The sequence below is a fragment of the Ambystoma mexicanum genome, chromosome 11 (genome assembly GCF_040938575.1).
Source record: "Ambystoma mexicanum isolate Mex_15411 chromosome 11, UKY_AmexF1_1, whole genome shotgun sequence".
NCBI classification, from domain to species: Eukaryota; Metazoa; Chordata; class Amphibia; order Caudata; family Ambystomatidae; genus Ambystoma; species Ambystoma mexicanum.
In genome coordinates this window covers 755,056,196-755,079,461 of record NC_090934.1, presented here as the reverse complement: position 1 = coordinate 755,079,461, position 23,266 = coordinate 755,056,196, and the positions used below count along the sequence as shown (strand labels likewise).

The 23,266-nt window shown below is 42.7% G+C and overlaps 1 protein-coding gene across 2 annotated transcripts in view; it reads right to left on the bottom strand.

The window, feature by feature from the left end:
• The window catches only part of IRAG1 (inositol 1,4,5-triphosphate receptor associated 1), a 1,278,759-nt gene that overhangs the window by 993,005 nt on the left and 262,488 nt on the right, over positions 1-23,266 (bottom strand). For both annotated transcript variants that reach the window (XM_069623652.1, XM_069623654.1), the window contains exon 2: positions 13,057-13,171. The gene's annotated coding sequence lies outside the window, so the exon portion shown is untranslated. The remainder of the gene's footprint in view (positions 1-13,056; positions 13,172-23,266) is intronic.

Here is a 23,266-nt window from a genome sequence, read left to right as displayed (position 1 = left end):
TGTTTTTTTTTAAGAGGCCTGAACAAGAGCGCCGGTCACTCCAGATACAAAGAGCCACATGGAGCAGGCCACAGCCCAGGTGCTTCCATTTGTAAGATAAATGTAAACAATTTTTTGAGATAAAATTTTTTTTTGGAGTAGCAAGGGAGACCACAGGGACAGCCAGGGGGTACCCAGGGTTTGTAGATGCAGCGCCTGGCGACCCAAAATGATGAGGAGTTCCCTGCCTATATAACTAAGACTAAAGATAAACACTGTAACAAAAGGAATCTGTCCCTCACTCTTACACATACATAAAACTCATAAAGGTTTAATATGGCAATTCAGCTTTAACAAAATAACAGTTTTGCTTAAACATAAACCTTATAACCAGGTATCCTTGCAGCCATGGTCGGATCCACTTCCCCAGATTCAAATCAGGATTTTCCAACTTCAAGTTTAAAATAAGAAAGTTCCTTTTTGTAACCAAGTTCTGTTTTGTATACAACACAAAGTTCTTCACACTCTAAAAGTCTTTCACTTGGTCTTTGGCAACATTTTCACCCAACAAAAAGAAAACACTTTATCTTCAAATTGATAGTCAATGTCTCTATCACTTCTTCTCCTTGAAATCCAAACACTTCCACGATTCTCCTTCATCAACATCAATTTCTTGTCAGGATGATTTTTATCACAGTTCATCAAACACATTAGTGGTCTTGCCACTTTCTTTCAATCACAACCTTCATTCACAATACAGTACTTCATTGTCTTCTTCGTTGTCCACTAACCTGCCAGGACTACCACTAATAATCTCTTTCCTGGTGTACTCGCCCGCCAGGATTAAAACTCGTAACTTTGCTACAAGTACACTATGGTGCGATTTGTTTCACACTTTTAGAAAAGTGGTTGACTTTCAACAACATTGAGATTCACAACTTCCTCTGTGAGGACAAAATACATATTTGTCCTATTTATTCAACTATTAGAATTGCCACATGCAATGCTTGTTATGTTCCTCTTCTCTTCTCCTTGATACCTTTCACAAGTAGGGCTTCTCTCCTGCTACTTCTGATTTCCTACTTTCACATTAAGTAACTGTTGACAAGGTTTCTTTATACTTGCCTTTCTTTGACTTAGGAAATGCTTGTTGGTGTCTTGATTAACTATTGCATGTTTTTTACACTTGAACTAGGGGTTACAATCTTTCTTCAATATTGTTCTCTTCTTACTTTGCCAATGCTGGTTTCTTTCTTGGTTCAATAGTGTCCTCTCTCTGTTTTGGGAATACTCTTGGTTTTGGCAATAATAACTGTAACTTTTATTTTCTTTTCCTTTGGTATTCAAAATAATGATTAGCAGCCAGTGGTTCACTACGGAGCATCCCAGGATTGCTGAGTAAAGGTAAACTCACCGGTTTCTTTATATGAGTCCAATCGAACCACTGTTGCTGTCAATTCTGCTTCTTCTGATGCTTCCTGAACGACTCACTGCTTTGGTTACCTTCCCGCAGTCCACGCCGATCAGGGAAGGAGCCTCCTTTGCTCCTCTTGCACTCCGGTGCTTGCCAGCCACCGGGAAAAGGCACGAAATAAGGATCTAATTATCTGATTATACCCTGACAGACACAGAACAACAAGACCTTAACAAAGGAATGGGATATGTAATTACCAAAGAGCACGACCCATTCGAATTTTGCATTGAGTTTAACAAACTCATGAGAAAAATTCACCTAAGGGAGTTCTTTGCGCTCGACACAGAGACAACGGCAGCTGGTCCTATTAACTGCACTAGCTTACGGAATCCCTCTACGTTCTACCCACCTACGCACAGCTTCTCTCCAGAGTCGATGATTTTTGAAAAGAAGGTTTATGCCGACATCGCTTCTATTGAATCAAATCTACAGTGACTCTTTCAGCATCTAAACAAAGAAGAACAAAGAGCATTGAATTCACTATCTACTAATCCATCTATCATCATTAAAAAAGCCGATAAAGGCAGAGGGATCGTAATTCTGAACCGCACTGACTACATCAACGAGTGCGAGAAACAACTTAGTAATATTCATTACTACAGCTGACTCCAAGAGGACCCCACTAAAGATCTCCAACGATTGATCTCAGAGATCTCCAAGGCCAAGGATTGCAAATGGATCTCGAAACAAGAAGCTGATCCCTGTGTAACAAGAAACCTAGTGTACCCACGTTCTATACCTTACCTAAAGTCCACAAGACCCTAATCAAGCCTCCTGGATGTCCCATTGTGGCTGGCATAAATTCGGTATTGGAACCACTGTCTATATTTGCCGATCATTACCTCCAAATATATGTACACAAGATGCAATCATATCTCAAAGACTCTAGAGATGTTATTAACAGCTATGAAGATCTTGAATTTGATCAATCGAGCTCCTTGTTGCTTGGATTTGACATAATCTCTCTGTACACTAACATACCCCAACAAGCATCGCTGGATACTATAGAAGAAATACTCCTTACACGTGAAGACCAGGACCCAGTCCCGACTTCCTTCATTGTTTGGTGTGTGGAGTTAGCCCTAAAACGTAATTACTTTGAATTTAACAGAACTTTTTTCCAACAGATCGAGGGGACCGCCATGGGTGCCACTATGGCTCCCCAGTGTAGCAAACCCCTATTTAGAAACATTTGAAAAAACATATATCTACAACACTAACAATCATTTCGCTAAGTACATCAGAAAGTGGAGCCGGTATATTGACGACATTTTGGTAGTATGGGATGGTACACGCACAGTTGTGGAAGATTTCTTTACCTGGCTTTACCTGGCTTAATACTTTGAACTCTCACTTACAATTCGCTATGATAGTAACGAATTTACAGACTTTCTTGACCTGACCCTCTATCCTCAAAATGGTGTGCTAAAAATCATAAACCCACTGAAAAGAAGTCTTTATTAGACTACTCTAGTCATCACATAAAACACCAGCGGGACAATTTGCCTTTTGGCCAATTCCTGCGCCTGAAAAGGAATAGTTCAGATAAAGACACATATGAGAAAGAAGCAGACTCTCTCAGTAAAAAACTAAGACTAAGAGGCTATCCCAAGAAATTGGTTAAAAAATCTGCAAAAAGGGCCTTTATCAATAACCATGAGGCACTATTGGAACCGAAAATAGCTAAATCTAAGGATGAACGGATTGTGTGTGTTACTCCGTTCACTGACCAAAGCCTCAAAATCACCAATATCATTAAGAAACATTGGAGAATCTTCAATACGGCTAAACAACCGCTCCCTATGCCAATTTATTGCCTATAGAAAAACACTACTATAGGGAACAGAGTGAGTAACAGCAAATTGAAATGCATAACCTCACCGGCCTCCAAACTTACTACCTTATGGGGGCTGCCTGAAGTGACTGGACACTACCCTTGTGGGTCATGTGGGGTTTGCAAACTTACTTCGAGGAGTAAAGAAGTTGATATTGGTCTTTACAAACCATGGACCCAAAAAAGCCTTACTAATTGTAATACTGAGTTTGTTGTCTACTTAATTACATGTAAATGTGGTTTATTGTATGTAGGCAAGACTATTCGTAAAGTCCAGACACGAATAATGGCTCACCGAAGTTGCATAAGAAACAAAATGGAGAATGCACCTCTAGTGAAGCACTTCGGTCTACTAAAACATGACCACGAGGACTTTACATGGACCATCTTGATATCTCTGAAAGGGAATAATTCCCAAGTCCTTGAAAAAAATCTGTTTAAAAGTGAACAAAAAATGATCTACCTACTGCATAGTGATGTCACAGGCTTGAACAAGTCCGTTAAATGGTATAAAATACAGTCATAACGGTTTGCTGCAACCCCTCTGTCATGCCCCCCCTTTTTTTGGACCATCACACCTGTTGCTTCCCTCCACCCTATCTCTTCAGGGCAAGTCCACTAACGACATCCTCTTATTCCGATGGATGGCTGCTTGTTGTGAGTCTGGCCTTTTTTACATTTTTGCATAAAGACATTTTTAAACCTTTACATTACTGGTTCTTTATAGTAGCTTGGTGTCCTTTCATCCATCATAGACTTGTCTTATGACACTGCCCCTTATTATCATTATTTTCTGGGGAGTGATGTAGATACAAGTATTCTGGTCTCCATATTCGCTAACCTAAGATATGAGTCCCACTTCCAGGGCCCTCTACTCCATAGTTACTACGCGAGCTGGGCTTGTTCACCTCATCCCAGAGCCATTGATGGCACTTTGTTGTCTAATTCCCACAACTTCTCATTTGTAATGTGTTGTTGGTTGACACTTTTCTTTCCATTGGGCTCCTTTTACCACCTGTTCTCCAATATTAACTTTTCCTGTGCAAATTACAGCACCTTGTGCTGTTTCAAGATGTCCGCCACTCTTCCTATCTCTTTGGCCTTACACCACACTGACAGAGTAGTAGGACTCCTGCCGTCACTATGACAATGCATATACACTTTTCCTCCCTAAGCTTTCAGAGGTTCCCCTAGTGCTACACGTACCATGACGAGGCATTCCTGCAGCCTGACAGCGACTCTTCAGGTATGCACTGGGATTTTCTGCAGGTGCGCGTACTTACCCACGGATTAGCCCGTTTTTATGACCAGGGTTTTCCTTTCCTTCTCCCTCTCTTCGCGGATGCCAGAAGCACTGACAGTTTGACTACGCACCACCGCACCGTGAGGACGATTATCCTCTTTTGAGAGGGAGTGACCCTCTACACTGACGCCCCAGTAGTGTATTCTGGATTTCTACCCCCTGGCTACTTGCCCCCCCCACATATGTGGTTGTTGATAGCTCCAGGTACGTAGTGGCAGTATGTTTTCTTGCACATTATTTGTATTTGTATTTGGGTCAAGGGATGTCCGGCCACTCAGGGTGCTGCACTATGTCCTCTGGTCACTGCATGGATTGTCGGCTCCACCTGGTACGGCGCTGTACACTACTTTGATATCTGCTAGCCCTATATTGTGTTGCAGAGGTACCCCTAGTCTCTAGAGGTCATAATTTTATCCCTTCGTATCTGACTACCCGGTATACTTATTTGTTATGTATATTGATATTTATATTGACGTCTATTTGATATGGATTTTCTCACCTTTGTGAGTTGATACTAGGGTGTGTGTCTTTTTTGCCTTGGTTGCAGAATCTATTGTTTTGAAGCCCTCCGACCACTTATTGGCTTGGTGAGGGGACCTACTGGTCCATGTTCCGATGAGCCTTCCTGCACTACCGTAGAGACATCGGTGTTGACCTGCCTATCACCCACCATGGCAGGTGAGCACCCCATTTTCCTCGCCACCTGCGGAATGATTCCGCTCGTGGTATTGAAGAGATTTTCTGAGTTAATTGTTGTGTTGTGAGCACTGATTTTGCTACGTGTTTTAAGCACTTTTTTGTATTACTAACTTTATAGGACTTATTCATTCTCCTATTCCAACCTACTCTACTATAAAAGTTGAGAGCCCCCACGAGCACCATATAAGGTAATGTGTTTCCTTCTTGGTCCTCTAGTTCACTTATTGAGAACTATTCAAAGTATTTTAGCTATTAACTAGCTGACTCTTTGTTTTTATATGTTTTAACCCTGCAGGTGCTATGAGACTGACCCAGATCAAGTCTTTGACTCTATAGGAACTAGGTTTTTCGTGTTAATTATTGTTTTCTCCTGATGAATGTTCGTTAATTAGGTTTGAGAACAGAAACATGTTGAGACAGCTCTCTGGATTTTGGATTTAAGACAGAGAAGTGAGAATATGATATAATAATCCAAATGGAATCTGGTACACAACAGGTTGTCTTAGATGTACCCAGCTTTTTTCTGATTTTGGTGCAAATTAGCATTGATTGCCAATTACGTCTGTCCTATTTTTTTTGTATAGTGTTGTATAGTGTTGTATTGTGGACCACTGAATTTCATCATGTATTTTAACTATCTGACCCACTATTAAAATTGATGTTATAGTTTTTTAGATGCGTTTGGTCCTCCTCTCCTTTTATATGTTTTAGAAACCAGCACCTGTACTGCTAGCTCTGTCTTCTACTTAAATTTGTTACGAAATAAGGAGAGCCTTTCTCTCCACGGGGAAAGTCTATCAAAATACAGCTTCCCGCTGAATGACCTCAACATTTTAGGTTTTCAATATCGAAGATCCTCCTATGACCAACATCCACTTTAATGACAGCGGCAGCTTCAGCATCATCATGCGTGAGCTGCTGCAAATGTGGCTGACTTCTTCCCCTACCTCCACCTTCTTGTGCTGATGGCCTACACCTGAAGGGGCTTTAAATAATCAAAGGTCCCGCTCAGGTATCTATCATTAGAACCACTAGATTGCATAGTGCAGTTCTGTATCTCTGAGCCTCCTATCTCATCCCAGTACTTAGTGCATTATGGGACTTGAAGTCCTCAATGTTCTTTTCGTATCTGTCATGATGCCTACCCCCGGGGACCCAGACCAAGTCCAGGAACCCCGGAAGCAGGCATCAAGTTACCCCAAGCAAGCCCAACAACCCCCGCTAAGGGCTATTTGGGTGCAGTCCTGGCGCCTATGGCGCCAGGCTCATATGGAGAGTCAGTCCTGGCGCCATAGACGCCAGGCTCATAGATTAAAACTTACCTGATGCAGACCATGCTGCAAACTTACCTGATGAAGACCATGCTGCAAGAGCTCCAAGCCAAACGAGGCTTGGAAGGGACTATTTTACCTAGGGACTGTTTTTTTACTCGGGTGGGGCTGGCGAGGAATACTTACCTGGGACTACTTTGGAGGCTATTTAAACCATGCCCGAAGAGCAGCACATGCTTCGTGTTATTCTGCATCCAGCAGTGTAACGCTCACCGTGCCTGCAAGTCTACATCCAGTCTTCTGCCATGCCCGCCTCGAGTTTGGAGCTCCTAGAAAAAGGGAGAAAGAAGGAGAAAAGGTTAGAACAAGAGCAATACCTCTGATCCTTACCTGAATTCCCCATCCATCGCGCCTTCGAGCTGGAAGAAGGAAGTTATTTTATGCGCGTCGCCTCGCCTGCTGCAGCGCCGCGCTGAACCACCGGCCTTCGCAGCATCTTCACATTTCACTGCATCCTCCTGCATGTTCCCGCTGCACTCCGGCACCTAAGGAGAAGACAAGAACAGCAAGGTGAGCCAAGGGAATACACAGAGGAATAACCCCCATAGACTTACCTGATTTTACCACCGTGGGTACTATTCTTCTTCACGGGTCGGCACAGCTTCCACTGCATCCTAGCCGAACCCTGGTCCCTAAGGGGAAACAAAAGCACAGCAAGGTGAAACAAGGGACTAACAAGGGGAACCCTCCTCACCACAAAAGACTTACCTGATTTTACCGCCGGAGGCATTATTCCCCAAGACTTCATACTTTCTCTCAGCGCCTGAAAAAGGGAGAAAGCAACAGGTTACATATGGACATTATTTTATCGAACTGTGTTGGATAATACAAATCCTTACCAGAACATTACCGGTTGCCACGAGGAACTCTTCGGTAGGGTCAAGCTGCAACCTGCAAGGAATCGGACAAGAGTGAATGTCAGGCATTTGAACTCTTACGAACTACATACTTACGGCGTCTTGCCAGGAATATCAGAGTCAATATTGTCCTGGAACTCACCAATTCCTTCGAGCCAGTGCAGCAACTGGTTATCTACGCACCCCTGCACTCAATGCAGGATGGAGAGCTCATCTTTTCAAATCATCAGGTGAGACTATAAGAGGGGACATCCAAGGTGATCAACAGGGAGAACAGCGGGGTGAGGGGATTTACGCTCAACTCCACGGGTGGTTAATTCCCTTTCTCCATTTGCAGAAGAATATTCCTACGGGCCAATCAAACGAAGCTAGGTGGGCCAGTCCAGTCCGTCATCTCGGCCCTACGTGTCACATTGGTGGAGACCGCAGCAGTCCAGTCCAGATCGACGCCTCTGTGGGAGCCAGGTGAGCGTAACAGTATCAAAGGTCTCCAATTTACAATAGCCCCTCAAAACTGTAGGGAAGTTATTTGGAGGGTTCTCCCAATGTTCCTATTCTTAGCCCCCAGCCCCATGTGATCCACCCACAGAATATCACCCCCAGGCTTAGGATGAGGAAGCATCTGCCTTTCCCTGGCCACAGGAGAAGGGTCCAAGACCAGGGTCTTTGGGATAATCACCTCTGATTCATCACACACCCTTGCTCTTCCCTTGACACCGAATACCAGAGGACTGAGCTAATCTCGGAGAAGACGAGAAGGACTGGGCTCCAGTTCCCAACAGTCACTTGGCCTATCCAAAAGATCTGGAGCAGTTCAGGGAAAAAGCAGTAATGTGTGGATGTGCACACTTAGGGTGCCAAATAATGTCCAAACTAAGGTCATAATTGTTAAACTCTTTTGAAACTGGCGCTTTGCTTTTAATAATGCCATTGGTATGGCTTAGCTTTATTGGAAGTGATGATGCATTTTTTTTAATTTGCATTTCACCTGCTTTTGAAGTAATAACTGGACCAGAAACTAATAGTGGGAAAGCTCAAGGCCTGCTACTCAGCAGTAAGATATACAGGTGAGTAGCAGAGAGCAAAAGTGAATGCCAGACCTCTGTCCACTCAAGCAATTGCAATTTTGCTAATGTAGGTCACAAGACTCCTAGAAGGTCAAATGGCGCGACCAATTGAAGACCTGCAGGAAGCCGATATTGTCCTAGCTAGTGCTTCCTCTTGGAAGGTTTCCAGTCCTGTGATTCAAGAACCTCCCCACTCAAGTGGCATGCCCACTTCCATCTTTAAATCTGCATCTTCATTAACAAGTGATACATTGTTAAAATAAATGTAACAGCAAAAATCCATCAACCCAAATGCCTCAATTATTATTATTAAAAACTTTCACCAGCAGAATGACTCATCCACTGTTAAGCAACACTATCGGTCATTTGCTAAAGGAAGCATTTGGGTACTTGCTGTGGCCGAATGCGAAAAGAAACAAAAATACAACCAAGCTACCCAGAGGTATTTTTCCTTTAAGGAAAGGATAGTGGAACAAAGAATGGTATTGACATGTCCAATCTTCTAGAAGTAACTACTAACAAGTTTCTGAAAATGCCTGAATCATTATGCAGTCATTATATGTAATTCTGGTTGAGAATTTAGCTCTTGGAGATTTCAACACAAATGAAATGCTTCAGTGAAAAACAATATGACTGCCCAAATACAAATGGTTCTGCTATTGCTCCAATAAGTAGGCTTGGTCAGGTCCCTATGAGTAACAAGCCAGTACATTAGTTGCTTAAAAATGAATGTCCTACCAAAACATATTCCGTGTAACCCTCTGGATAATGCTATGTTTATGGTTGCTGCTGATCCGAAGCGAGGTAAAACACCCTCCAGTTTAATGGTTGAAACAGAAGACCCCAAACCAGGGCTACCTAATAATGATATTCTCCACCTCCCCTCCTTTTATTCCTTAATTTGTGATACCTACCAAAGTTCCTCTACTGACTAGAAGTTCTTGAGAAGAATTTCCTTTGCTCTCGAACAAGCCCGTTTTATGTCTGTGTGCAGCAATGGGATGGTCTATTACTTGACAGTGGTTTGACTTTGTGACAGCTGATGGAGTTTTCTGAGACGGCCGAACTCCAAACAATTGGTCAGGAGATTGTGTTGTTCCCAATGTCATAAATCTTTGTATTGTAAAGAGATTATTTGGACGGAAGAATAGTTAACCACATCCGTAAATAAGATCAGTAGAGAGTTGATATGTAGCTTGACTAAATTCAGTCTAGGTTAAAAGAATTCGACCTGATGAATATCTGATGATTGAATCTGGCGTAGCCTTGGAATTAAATTCATAATTGAGAGGACCCTAGATCTATTCATGGGGTACTGCTCCTCATCCTTCCACAAAGCCTTAATATATAAACAACTGTCAAATTCATTAGGTATGTCCTTCTGTGATGGTGGTTGACAATCCCTCGTATCAATGAGACCCTGCCCACATGAGACACCATAAATTGACAAATCTTCCTTTGCTTTGGAAATCAATTTAACTTGATTTGTATCTCTAGTACACTCCTTGGTTCTACCACTCAGCGTGTCAAGGTAACTACTTCTTTCACGGTATCGAGCAGGAGCAGAGTGGTCACTTGGTGGAGAACCGTGATCCCATCATTGTCTTCCCGGGATAAGGTGATAATTTTGCTACCTCTGCAAAGCCATTTTTAGATGGACCTTTTATCATGTTGGTAGCTATGTCTTTTTCAATTCACACGCCTGCCTTTGACTCAAAGATCAATTTTGGTCTTTTGGCATGATGAGATCGCTTTCCCTTGCTCCTCTAGCAAGGAATTAGGGGAACAGAGTTCAAGTTAAACAGTTACAATGATCATAAAAACTTAAGAGAGGAGCAGTTTTTTATTTCACTGATTTTTTATTGTGTTTTTTCCTTCTGAGGCTGAGTAGAGCATTCCTTATTACTTGAATATGAGACCAACTCAACAAGGTCAGATAAGTTGGGAGTCTGACTCAAACGTTCGTCACTTCCACTATAATCTCCAAAGAGGGGACTTGAGTGGGAGAAGAAACCTCAAAACAAAAATCATGGTCTTTAACCGAAGGACCTGACCCACAGTTTTTAACCTTGTTGTCGAATTTGATTCGGGCAACGTTGGACACAACATGTGAGTTATCAAATTTACCCAAGGTATACGCTAAGGTTGTTGTATTCTTTTGATTTCCCATGTTCCCCACACCCCCATCTTGTCTTGTGGCACCTGGAAACACCTGTGTATAGGCGCTATACAAATGCCCAATAAATAAATACAATAAAGGGAAAGTGTGTTGACTGTGTCTCTTAATTGATCGTAAAGAGATTATAGGGCTTGCAAGACAAATGTAAGTGCTGCTGCCATTGACAAAGTAATATTGATTATCGTATTTGGATATGTATTGAGTAATTGGATTGTAACTGGAGAGGCAAAGCATTCTAAGTCCTTCTATTTATGGCCAGGTGGAACTCTAGCCTGTATATGACCCTCACCCATCTCTTTTCCAACCCCTTCTGTCTCACCCTCCAAAAGTAAACTGGTGCATAGGTTCAAAAAGGAGGTATCAAGAGAATTGGCGTCCAGTGAGGTGGGTCTTTTAGCAGAAATGTTTTCTGCTTCCTTGGAAAGAGGAGTAGAAGGCTCAGTATCTATTACTACTACCGGGAGAGAAGTGGCAGAGGTCGCTGGAGGCAGTAGATGAGGTTGTAAGGCAAAATTGCTAGTTTATTTTTTCCGACTAGGAGAGTGTGGGATCGAAGCTAAATTACCTGTGCTGAAAGAGAGATCCCGTAGCCTACAAGGATCAGATGTTTTGCTTCTCAATTTATAGATCATGGCTCTTAAAACCATAGTGCCGCACAAAGGTACAAAATAAGATCTTACCCATCGGGAATTGCTCTTTGTTGCTGTCAACTGCTGATAACTGCATTTGGCCTCGTGCTCCATGCAGCGGAAAGGTTTTAGTCTGCACTACCATTGCAGCATGCCCCTTAAGTCACTTCACAGATAATAATGGAGTCTAGGTCCAAAAGCAAGAATAATCTGCTGCCAGCTCCACAGCAATGCGACCTCTGATTACCGCACTCGGCCTGGCACTCCATGCTCAGCGCAGTGGTAGGGTTTTAGTCAACACTGCCAATGCAGCACACTGCCTTGGGTCACTTCACAAACAACAATGGAGTCTCAATCCAAAATTGAGAATAGTCTCTTGCCGCAATGGGACTGTCAATAACTGCAATCGGCCTCACACTCTGAGTCAGGCTTGTGGCCTGTTCCATAGCAAACCCTACCATCTACGCTTGGTGGCACATTAGACCACCATGTGGAAATGCTCACGCTGGGAGTAAAGGGGTCATTTGGAGCATCTTCTCACCAAGTAAATTACTTTCTTGCCCGGTTCCTGGAGGTAAGAGGAGTGCCACTGGACCTCTCAGTGAGGTCTACTTGTGAGTCACTCGAAGCCCACCGAAGTCTACCCAACTGGAACCAGCAACAAGCTGATCCACAATTGAATGATGTCCTGCTTGCTCTGGTGGCTTTGTGATACCAATCTGGCACCAATAGCTGGTGCTGCAGGAGGGCAAACCAGACTGGCATAGGACCCTGGCCAATACTAATGTGGTCTGACTAGCTTGGATTCCAATGGCAGCACTCGCTGGAAAGCTTTTTCCCAAAAGAAGAAGCCTCCACCGGGTACTGGCAGGCTACAGTATTGGGTGGTAATGGTCTACCCAGTGGTGGCCCCACCTGCCATCGCTTGGCGAGTCATTACCACTTATTCTGTAATATGGACCTGGATGTGTAATCCTTTCTGGACTAATGTTGCTAACTTTTACTGGCATGCAGTTCTTAATTAGTGTCCCTGGTAGGTTTACTTTATGTCACTGTCTACACCCCAAAGTGTTGCTTGTCATCTGCATAAAAGGAATAATAAATGTTGCCTGGATGAGATTTGCAAGAGATTTGTATCAAAGTTTGTAAAATATAGTACAAAACGAATATACAAATGCACTACCTCGTCTCACAACCATATATCCACATTGCTTCTCTGATGATCAAATTTGGCAAGCTTTTACATTGTGCATAGACACCATGAAAAAGATTAATCATAATCGAATGACAATGAGCATGCAACATGAGGACAAAATCAAATAAAACCCTATTACAATGATTAAAATAAAAGGAACGCCATTTTCTGACCCTCGATGCTGCTTGATCTCAAATTACAGCACTGTTTAATCAAAAAATACATGTTCTTTTAAAAAAGTGTATTTATAGATTTCTTTCTGAGGTAATTGACACTTATTATTAAGTGGGTAATTCCAAAATGATTTGTGTAGTGTATCTTTTTCCTGTTAACCAGCGAAAAATGATGTACGTTCGATTAAAATGCTTTATTGTTCCATACTGGAACTCAAGCATACCAATATACTGTCCATGGATAGAATCCAATTGTTCACTTTCAAAGCACATCAGACAGTTATGTTTACAGCGGATTACTCTGTATTTATAACAGATACTGGTGTTCTTTCTTACCTTGCGTGCCTCTGAAGCACAGGACTCAGATCATTGGTTAAACATCATACATTCAGGACCGGAGCCTCTGATGTGCCAACCCGGGTCATTACACACACCCAGGGATGGAGCAGTCCTGAAATAAATAACGTTTTTTCATAAAGTCCTACAACTAAGGTTATGTCTTTATGTGTTAAACAAACACATTTAATTAAATATTGCATTTTGAATACCATAGTAAGATGCATAACAGATGTTTTGTAATGGTCTCAAATATTTGTGAATTTTCTTCAAAACTTTTACCTCTTAATGAGGTGCTGAGCAAGACAAAAACATTGACACTTCTTTCTGTCCTTGAAAACGGAAAGAGAAACAAGGATGACACTCCACTAACAGTGTGAATGCCAGACGCATTTGTAGGTGGGGCTAGCGGGGCTTTAGCCCAGGGTCTTATGGTGGTAGCCCTGGATAGAAGCTCAGGGGCTACAACCAAAAGGCTAGCTAGCCCCGAGTTCTAACACTCCCTACATTAGCGTACCCCCAGACCTTTTCCAGACATAGCAACACCCCTGGTGAATGCTCTGGCAGCCTGGCCCATTAGTTTCCAGAAACCAGGAAACTGTATGCATTACTGGTACCGCAATGAGGAGGCTTGGAGCGGGGGCTTTACCGCACGGTACAGCACCCGCTCTGAGCATCCTCTGAGCGGGGAGGCCGCCATCTTTCCTCACCGGGGTTTGGAGGTAAGTGCGCTTTCCTGAATCCCATCCCCTACCACCACCTCCCCAAATACCTTCTGCTTCCTTGTCCGTTGGCTGCGCGCAGCTCCGACGTCTGAAAGGTCACCATGGAAAGGGAGAAAGGACTACATATAGTCTCTTCTCCCCGATCCATGGCAGCATTTTCTTTCTTTTTTTTTGTAAGTTGCAAAAAGTTTCCCAACTTACAAACTATTAGTATTCCGGTACAATGTGCCGGGATACTAATAGCAATAAACCTCTCACTGGGGTGCCATTACCACGTACGGTAATGGGCCAGGGCTTTGTCGCGGCCCGATTGGGGCATTACCTGAGACACTAATGGACCCAGTTCGGGGTTTATTGCTTAAATATTCCCCAAAATATTACTCAAGTAGAAAATTAAGTTTTAAAAACAAAGAGGTAAAAATAACTAACAGTAGACAAAGGTAATGTCAACAGTAAAACAAAAGGACATTTTCTACAAAAGGAGTACAAATAACTCTAGTATGTTGCTTTTTTTTTAAGGATCAATGTGTTTTTGGTTTCTTATTTATTTTGTAGCACTGGGGCAACTCCCACGCTGACCAGGTGAACACAGCACCCCTTCTTTTGCACTTCTTAGCATCTGTACTGGTATTCTTTCAAAATTAAGATATCCGCAGGGACCTTTTCAACCACCCTCACCCTCAGATGCTCTCACTCATACTCCCCATGGAGAGATGTGTTTTATTTTTATGTTGATCAAGTCTATTTTATTTGAACCCCGAACAGGGGGGCCATTACTACGTCAGGTAATGCCCCGTTGCCATAGTTACAGGCCCGAGTGAACAGAGCAACCAACAAGGAAGCTGAAGGTAAGTGCGGAGGAAGTGGGGGGTGAAATGTGTGGAAAAGGGTGTCCGTGTGGGGGATGGGAGGAGGGGGCAGAAGGGAAGTGCACTTACCTGGCTAGCTGGACAGGGAAGATGGTGGCCTCCCGCTCTGAGGAGGCTCGGAGTGGGGGCTGCACCATGTGGTAAAGCCCCCGCTCCAAGTCTCCTCATTGGTGGGAGGCCACCACACCCCCCTCTGGGGTACTAATTTAATATTGCATTTGGATTATTACTTCCTTTATTTTTTGATTAGTTATTTTCAGTAAAAAAAAGTATTTGTACTTTTATATTTTCAATATTCTTTATTTTTGTCGAGTTATTTTTACTGTTTAGTGAAATTAATAGAGTGAATGATTATGTCTGTTCCGGGTGGTCATATGGACATGGTCACTGCCAAGAAGTATTTTCTGAAACAGAGCTCCCATGTGCTCTTTGTACTTGGGATAAGAGCTCACTCAGATAAGCTCTGCCCCTTCCTGGGTTGGTCAACACCACAATGATGTTCCTACAAGGGCCGCCTGGCAGTGGAGGTTCAGCCAGTGCCACCTCAGTATTTATATGGAAAGTAGGGAAAGAGCTGCCACTGGCAGTGCCCCCAAAACCGATTTTTGCAGTATTGCAAAGATATGTGTGGCTCAAGCATCAGCCAGCACAGACCTCATAGTGTTTGTCTGGGTCAAGAACTTCTGTGTCAACAGTGCAGGAAATATAGATCAGGGGTAGAGACAGCGAGAGTCAGTGAGACTGTTAATAGACTTCCCTTTAATTTGACTATAGTTGTCATTTTTAGTGTGGTAAAGTAAATGGCAATGAGGCCCCTGATTGGTCCCTAGTGGCCTCTTGGCTGCAGCCAGTGTTGTTTCAATGGGCATTATTATTTCCACGCTTCTTGGACATTCTATTGCTCCACTTTTGAGCAGGATTACATTTCACTTGATGTCGTTCTGATTATTATTATTACTGTTAGAGCACAGGATCTGTTATTTCTGAAAAACACTCTTTGGAATGATTCAATGATATTATTACAAGTTTCCTGATCCATCATGTGCACAGATATGAAGGAAAAATGTGTTATTGGTGTCTCCCTTTTTTATAATGGCAGCCAGGATGGATTGGAAGTTGTGCACTGTGCCCTAAATAGGTCTTCACAACTGTAATGTCCAACACCTGACCTCACACGGGTCCCTGATCCAGGTTCAGCCGCCCCCAGCACCGCAGCTGAGCCGGCATCCGCCTGCTTGATACTGCCTTGCCCTACATGTCAGACTGGGAAGTTCCAGCTCCTACTCAGCCCTGCATCACATCAGATATATGGGGTATCCACACCCAGAATCCAGCAAACAAATATACACTAGAAAATGTGAAAGGGTGGCCCTTTTTAATTTGCGCCAGTTTGAGGAATGCACATGTCCCCAGCACATTTCAAGGGGGCTGTGCGCCAGTGCACATGATGTGCCGGCCAGCCCTCTTGCAAACATGGGTGTCTAGAGCAGAGTCCCCACACTCATGTATGGCAGACTCCCAGTACCCTGAACGGCCTGTCACTGTGAAACGACTGGCGAGAGTAAAGTGTGTACATCCCTCTTTGAAGGAGGATAGCAATACAAGTTCCAGGTGGAATGGAATGCTTGGCAGTCAGGAATGAGACTAGCATGGAATGCGCATCTACCTGCGCAGGCTCCAAAAAGGCACGGTGAAATGTTTTTGATCTGTGCGCACTTCAAAGTGCATCCCTTTTGTGACTAAGGGGGGTGCTTTAAAATGTGCATGGGCACCCCATGAGTATCACAATTGCACGAAGAGGGCACACGGCGCATTTACATGTGCTCATCTCTGATACGCACGTCCAAATGCCCTTTGTGCATTGGGCACGTCTCTTTTAAGGCTCACATCCTGAGATGCGCCAGCAGCGCACCCCGTCACTTGCATCAATGCACGTTTTGGGAATCTTACCCAATGGGTTCCGGAAAAAGGGGTGCATGGACTCACATTTGCACTCCGCATTCACCCTTGTGCATTGTGATCCCTGGAGATGTGCAATCAATCTTTAGGTCCCGAAGCTTAGAATTCAGAGCTGCTGGGTAGTTGGGATAAGTCTGCAATAGTTGAACTCTTTCCGATCGGCCACTAGAATCTCAGCGGCTCTCATATGTCTGGAAAAGACTGGGCGTTTGTCTTGGTGGAGATCAGATGTTATAAGACAGAGGACCATTATTTGCAATGAGTACCGTACATGAAACACTTGCATATAGGCGCGTTATAAATCCCATTTCACATCACATCATATCAGTGTGGGCAATGGGAGCCTGGGGCCAGTAAAACACTGATTTCTTTTTATCAGTTCATCAATATGTATTATTGGAGGAGTGGCCCCATCAATCCAAATTAGAACATTGAGCTATTTGAGAAACATCATTGCCAGCCTTCTGCAATTATGATTTATTTGGAGGGGAGGGGGTTCAGAACTTGTATTGGAAAAGCACAGCTGTGTGTATGTCCAGCTCTGTTGCATCAGGAGGCAGAGCCGGTCTGAGACGGAGACTGGCAGTGAAATACACATATGTGATCATGCCGCAGATGTATGTTCACGTGTGCAGACCGTGTGCCTGAATAGTTACAGCCCCGGCAATCTCTCAGCTGGGGAAGGAGACACGAATGAGTCATGATTTGCAGACACCTGCAGGGCACTGAAAGGCTGCTGTGTTGCTAGGATCCGTTTGACATCCTCATTATTGCAGGGCCCTGTGGCCATTGGAGTAATTAGAACAGACTTCACGCGTGGCTGAGCCAACATGTCTCATGCATTACGGAGAGGCTGCCTGCCAGTGTGCAGCCTGGTGAGCTATGGGTGTCAATCAACAAACGCTGTGCCCTTTCTGAGCACTGTAGTCTCCTGAATGTTCTCCCTAGTATTTATTTTATTTATTTATTGAGCATGTGTTAGACGCCTATACAACAAAGGGTATAGGGCTATAGTGTCTTTACCTGTCCTCGTTCCATCAAGGCGCTACTCATATGTTGCCTGCTTGCCGCTGTACCCATATGATGAACGCATCTGAAAGTCGGAAGCCCTGCTGTGATGTCCTTACCTTCTCCCCAGGATACAGCATGTTCACTCCTGCATCATTTTATGTAATTGCAGGAAAATAGTCCCTTATGCAAAAGGGGAGAACATCGGAAAAGTGAGAGCAATAGACATGAAATGGCATCGTTGGCTCCAGCCTCTGCCTTCCCCTCACAGGAGCACGTGTGCTGCTGGTGATGGGAACAGAGTTGACACTACAAAGGTCTGCTACACCTGGCCACACACAATGATCCTTAAAAAAGTCACCCTTCACAACTGTATTACAAAACGTGAGTTGGCTAAATGTACTTCGAAGCAAATGCCATCACGTCTGGCCTTGACACAGCTAAGCCATTCAGATAAAAAAAAGAAATGCAAACCTACACTTTTGAACACAAACACTGAATTGTTTAAAACACGATAGGCAGGCAAGATTAAGTTGACATCATGCCCAATGTATGATTTATTTATTTAACAAGTAATACATTCATCAATTTTCGTATAGCTGCAAAGTGGCTCCAGTCTTTGGGCATTAATATTGGGTTTGTGCAGCACTGTAGCTTTACTTGCAGTGGATTTGTATTAAATTGTAAGAGTGTGAGTGTGAAACTAAAGATTCTAGAGGAACATACCCCAATGGACCTGGCTTTGTAAATATAGAGTAGGGGTATGCCACTCTCGGGATCTCAAGATATTTTGGACTTCAACTACATCAACCCTAGCCAGGATCTTCAATGGTGAGGGATCATGGGAGTCCTAGTCCAAAACAGAAAGTTGTAGGTTGCAGACCCCTTATACAGAGAGTAAGACTTTCTTTTTATGAAACCTGCCCCATACTGCAGGAACAATCTTATACTAACGTTTGCAAAGTGAGGCCTTGTGGCCTAGACCATTCCCGTCCTTTTTTCTTGAGAAATGCTTCTAAGCTGCCTTACCTAATAGAGACAAATGTTGACCTTAACCATGGCACTCACCTATTTTAGATCACAGGAGAGGTCCGTCACCAGCAGGCTGATAGTTCTGTGCTCCTCTTTGACTCAGCATCGGAAAAATTGGGAAATGCATTTTAATCTGTAGTATTTCCACCTAAGCTTAGTTACCCAGTTAAAAGCAAAGGACAGCAAACTGGGTTTGTGTATATTTTGACACCACAGCTACATCCTTTCTAAGAGTCCATATGTTTTTTAAATGTTATCATAGATATAGAATTGATGCATCTTTAACCTAGTCACGGAATGGCTGCAAATATATATATATATATATATATATACATATCGAAGGGAAAGAAAACAAAAAAGAAAAGCTGTTCACAGCTTTTTAGGCGGCACTCTTCTCCCAAATAAAAATGCACCAGATGCAAAGAAGGATCTCCATCGTACGTCCTTTATTTTGCCTTGAAAAACACGGTGGACAAGCAGTTTCAGGAGAGAACAAACAATTACGCGTTTCACCCTTCCGGGCTTCGTCGGATTGTAAACATAGAAAACAGGTATCTCCTTTTAACATTTTTCTGATGTTATAGTCCCTCTTCCCTTTCATGTGAAGAAATGCATAGCATTGGACCTGGTTAACATGGGTGCCATGTTGAAAATGTTTCTTTGTAATGTATATTGGCAGTTTTATCATGCATCTTGTGTTGACATCATTTCAGTTGTTTATACATTTCATTCGAAAAAAATGTCTTTTCTTTTAGATACATAAGCTGTACATGGCTGTAGTTTATAATTGAATTCCAAATCACATGATTGAGTTGTTTTAAATTAACTTGACTTTAACTTTAAAGTGCGTGGTGCTGGAAGTGCATAGTACCAGGGAATAAGAACCATGATATAATTTTGCATATACTTACACATTAATGTCATGATCATATATATATTTACATGCAATTAATCAAGTAGCAGAAACTTATCTGATTATGTGCTATCTGATCCATAATTAGAAACCAGAAGCACTTCAGCCGCAGGGAAAGTAACAGCACCAGGTGTTCTTTGGTGCCATGGCCTCCCATGTGAATGATCCTCTCTAGATCACCACGCTACAGCTCCAGGAGGCAAGCAACCCCAGCAACAGCACCAATGTAACTTTTAAAGAGTCGTTAACTCTATGTACTCAGAACCCTTTCATTTTAGAACAATCTCTCTTCTCCCAGTGCTCATGTTATACTGGATCTCAGCCAGAACAGCACTTCTGGCTGGACACTTTGACATGATCCCCTTAACATGTATTCCCAGGACTATGTTGCTTGGTCATGAGGTCAGCCTACGGTCACGTGTTGGCTTTTATGTGACTCTTTTTGAAAATGGTCAGTGGTGCTCTTTTTTGGGACAGTCAGTCATGTCCATCGTTTACATCAGGCCCTCTGTATTTATTCTTTAGTACCATATGTCACCCATGGGCTCAGAACTCGCTGGTAATGACAATTGTCTTGGTCTTGTAGGTATTTTCACTTAAAGCTCAGAGTGATGCAATTCAGTTGATGCTTTCCATTTCTGAAGGTCGAGGACCTCAACACCTTCATCATAGACTACCTTCATGACAAACTCCATCGTGTCAGCATCTTTACTTTGCCAGTTAAGAAATGCTACCTCAGTCCTCTTTCCAATTACACTTTGAGATCAGCAACCACTACTAGGGACATTTAGGTGTCTGTTTTACCATTATTCTACAGGATCTTTGGTTCAGCAGCACAAGATCTTTGCAATTGCATCTGCTTAAGTGCTTTACATCTCCAAATTAAACAGAATGTATTTTTGAAGCAATCCTACCCCTTCAATTTCCACCAGATGGCATGTTCCACAATACATCTCCTTTTTGTCTTTCAACATGACTTTTGCAAAAGCTCCAGTCATCCTCACACCATGAAATGGATGTTGTGCTTGCTTGTTGCTTTTCTAGTGACCCCTGTCATTCTTTTATGTTTTTTCCCCCTGGTTTTGTGATACCAATTAAGCATATTGTGATGGATCCTGCAGAGTCATTACTAGACCCCAGCCTAAAATCTCCTCCCATGTGGCCAGAGGAGGGCAGCCACTACTTGATCCTAACCCTGGAGGTGGTATCAGGAGGGAGGATCACATTGGAGGAGATGGATGTGTGGGGGAAGTGGTGACTTCTTTAGGAGAGCCACAGTTTTCATCGTCTTCTGAGGATGATATTCCCATCATTTCCAAATACCTAATAGCATGCTGTCAATGCACAAGTCCCTCCCAGGTAACTACCCGAAGAACATGTTATGAAAAGTCATCTAACCTGAATAAGGTGTGTATATTGGCAGTTCAGGAATTAAATGTAGCATCCTGTAATTGTTATGATTCTGTCTTAAGTAGAGGTCCTAACCCCAATGTTAAAACACAAACCTTTTCGACAACCTTTCCTAACACTGACAACTCTCAGTTTAAAAAGCAATCCAAACTAACTGAAATTCAATGAACCAAAATCATCAAGGAATTCAAGACCCATAATGCTCATGATACTGGGATGAGGAAGAAGGGCCCAGAGTTAGTAAGGATCAAAGGTGTCATTGAACAAAAATGTGCAGTCTAGTTGTTATGGGGAAGACAAATGAGCGGGACATTTAAACTCAGAAATGAGTTGCAGCTGGAGGAAGAGGCTGAAGGAGTAGCTGAGGCAGAGGCAGTCTGGAGTGCTGTATTCACTGCAGAAGTAGGAAGAAGAACGCCAACTCAGCTCAATGCAAAACGCAAAGGCGGGCAAAATTGCACAAGGCACGCTGTGGGAAGCAGTGTCTGGAAGGGAAGCACAACCGAAGGGGAGACAAGTTCCCAAGCCAACGTGTGTCGCTTCAGTTCACGAGAGGAAGCAGAGAGCCCACATAGCTGGCAGAGCTACAGAGAAGGCCTGTGCAGTCCACAGGAGTTACATAGGAGCTGGCAGCACAGCGGACAGAACAAAGAAGACCAGTGAGTTGGCCAGATGCTACAGGTGATGCTGCGGCACTCCGAGCTGGACATTTAGCAGTAATATTTTTTAATACCGAACAAGTAAAGCAAGACAGAGCAAGCAGGGGTGAAATTCTGGTTGTATGTGACACCAACTGGAGGAAAACTGTAACCTGCATTGCCAGCAGCCAAGAGGCTGCAGAGGAGTAATACAAAGGCAGCAAGGGTGTAGCTCCCCTTATATGGAACACCAAATGGAGGAAACCTGTAACCTACACAGCCAAAAGACTACAGATGAGTGGTACAGAAGCTACAAGGGAACAACTCCCTTTATATGGGATACCAATTGGGGGAGACCTGTAACCCACATTGCCAACAGCCAAATGATTGTAAAAAAGCAGTATAACAATAACAAGGGTACAATTCCCCTTTTTTATGGGATACCAACTTGGGGAAATCTGTAACCCACAATGTCAAGACTCACGAGACTATAAAAAGAAGCAGCTATTGTTCAAACCTTGTCACAAAGGATACTGGTGTGGAAGATCTTGGAACAAATATTGCCACTAAGCACAATTGTAGTTGTAGGAGGTTTTCATCCTGGCAGGCGAGTGGACCAGGAAAGAAGAAGATGTTGTGAAGCAGTGTGAATGTGGCAAAGAAGTGTGGTTGAAAGAACTTGTTAACTTTATTAAAAAAATTGGACAAACTGTTACTTCACCAGAAGTAGTTGGTGAGCTTTCCTGACAAACATATTTCATGAGAAGAAGTGTGATGTGCTGATAGTCACTTTACATGCAGAGGAAAACAATTGCCTTGATTGATAAACTTATTGTTTGTGAAAAATACATTTAAAGCATTAAGAAAAATATTGTGGAGGATAGCAATTGCTTTGATTTTGAACAAGTGTTGATGAAAGAGACATTTACTAAGTAGAAGGTCACATTGGAAGGAGAGAAACTTTTGTTTTGAACTGAACAGAACTTTGGTGAATCAGAACTCCTCCAAGGGTATTCCTGCATTGAACCAGGGGAAGGGAATCCACCCCTGGTCACAAGGAATACTTTCTAAAAAATATAAGTTTGAACTTTTACACTGTTGTGTTTAATTGAAAATAGCCAAATATTCCTTGTGTTCTTTTGTTGTCTGTATTAGTGTGAGGGTCAGAGACCTTTGGACACTAGGTCATCTTTCTTTAGTTTAGTTTTCTAGGTAGGGACACCCTAGTTAAGATAAGGAAAGATAGGTGTTTATCTCACCCCTTTTAATTTTAATGAATAGCAAACATTGAGAAAACGATTACTTTGTGTCCGTCTGGCATTTCTGACTCCTCACAATATGCTCTCCGAATTATGAACCTCTAAAATATGTTTTCAGGGTTATGGCTGCATTTAAAAGTTATGTTCACTTGAAACAATAAATCATAATCTAGAGCATTTAAATTGAAGCCTCATTATGATTATTATTGATGTTATTATAATTATTCTGATAATTTGTATTTTGATTTAATTTTTTCACTTTACCCCATTTCCAAGAAGCATTTTTACTAGACTACCTTGATTTCTCTTGCTTTGCTTAAAGTTGATCTTTCAAATTCACGCACAGTTGCTTGTTTATTTTTGTTTTTTTAAATTCATTTGATTAAATTGATTACAA